Source organism: Bombus impatiens, unplaced genomic scaffold (assembly GCF_000188095.3).
Source record: "Bombus impatiens unplaced genomic scaffold, BIMP_2.2 scf_0733, whole genome shotgun sequence".
NCBI classification, from domain to species: domain Eukaryota; kingdom Metazoa; phylum Arthropoda; class Insecta; order Hymenoptera; family Apidae; genus Bombus; species Bombus impatiens.
In genome coordinates this window covers 31,527-32,357 of record NT_177152.1, presented here as the reverse complement: position 1 = coordinate 32,357, position 831 = coordinate 31,527, and positions in this window count along the sequence as shown.

Genomic DNA, 831 nt, shown 5'->3' with positions numbered 1-831 from the left:
TGTAATAGCGGTAGACCGGTTAGCAGCTTGTCAGCTCAGAAAACAATGGTGCATCGGCGCAATTTTATCGATGTACAATCGGTTGAGCAAGTCGATACTCGAGTTGATAAATATCAACTACTTTCCTTCGGCACATTTCACAATGTACGCCCATCTCAAGTTTGTATTTGTATTGTTACTATTCGTGTAATCGGGCTGCTTAAGTATTCACCCTTTGTGCGAACTTTTGATATTACTTTCAAACTTACAAAGATCCTTTCACATTGAATTTCTATTCATATCAACAAAAATTTGTAAGTTTTGTGAAACTTGTAAAGATTTTAAGACAAGGTAAATATGAAAACGTCATGTATTTTAATTATATTATTGCCTTGACCGGCTATAACCTTGTTTCATTTTTCAGTATCGAACTATACTTTAATTAGTTAGCTAAACTTTAGCTCTATCAGAAACCGTGTAAAAAACTACGAAAGACATATTTGAATAAGGACAAAAGTATAAATCCGATTATATACTTATTCTCCGTTAACTTATACTTTGTTTTTAATTTAGATTATAACTAGACTGCGAATATTTCTGCGAATTCATATTTTTATACATACAAGTAAAGAAATGGAATTTATTTTATTTATTTTGCTTTGAATATTTTATATACTTTTAAATATCATATATATCCTATGCATTTATGCATCTTTGAATTTTGTATAGATGTATAAAGATCTACAATTTAGTTGTGACTATTACAATCTGTGAATAAAGTTATTACTCGTCACCTTTAAGAAAGCGCAAGATACTTTATCTGAAATCTAAAAAGTCCCCCCCCCCCCCCAA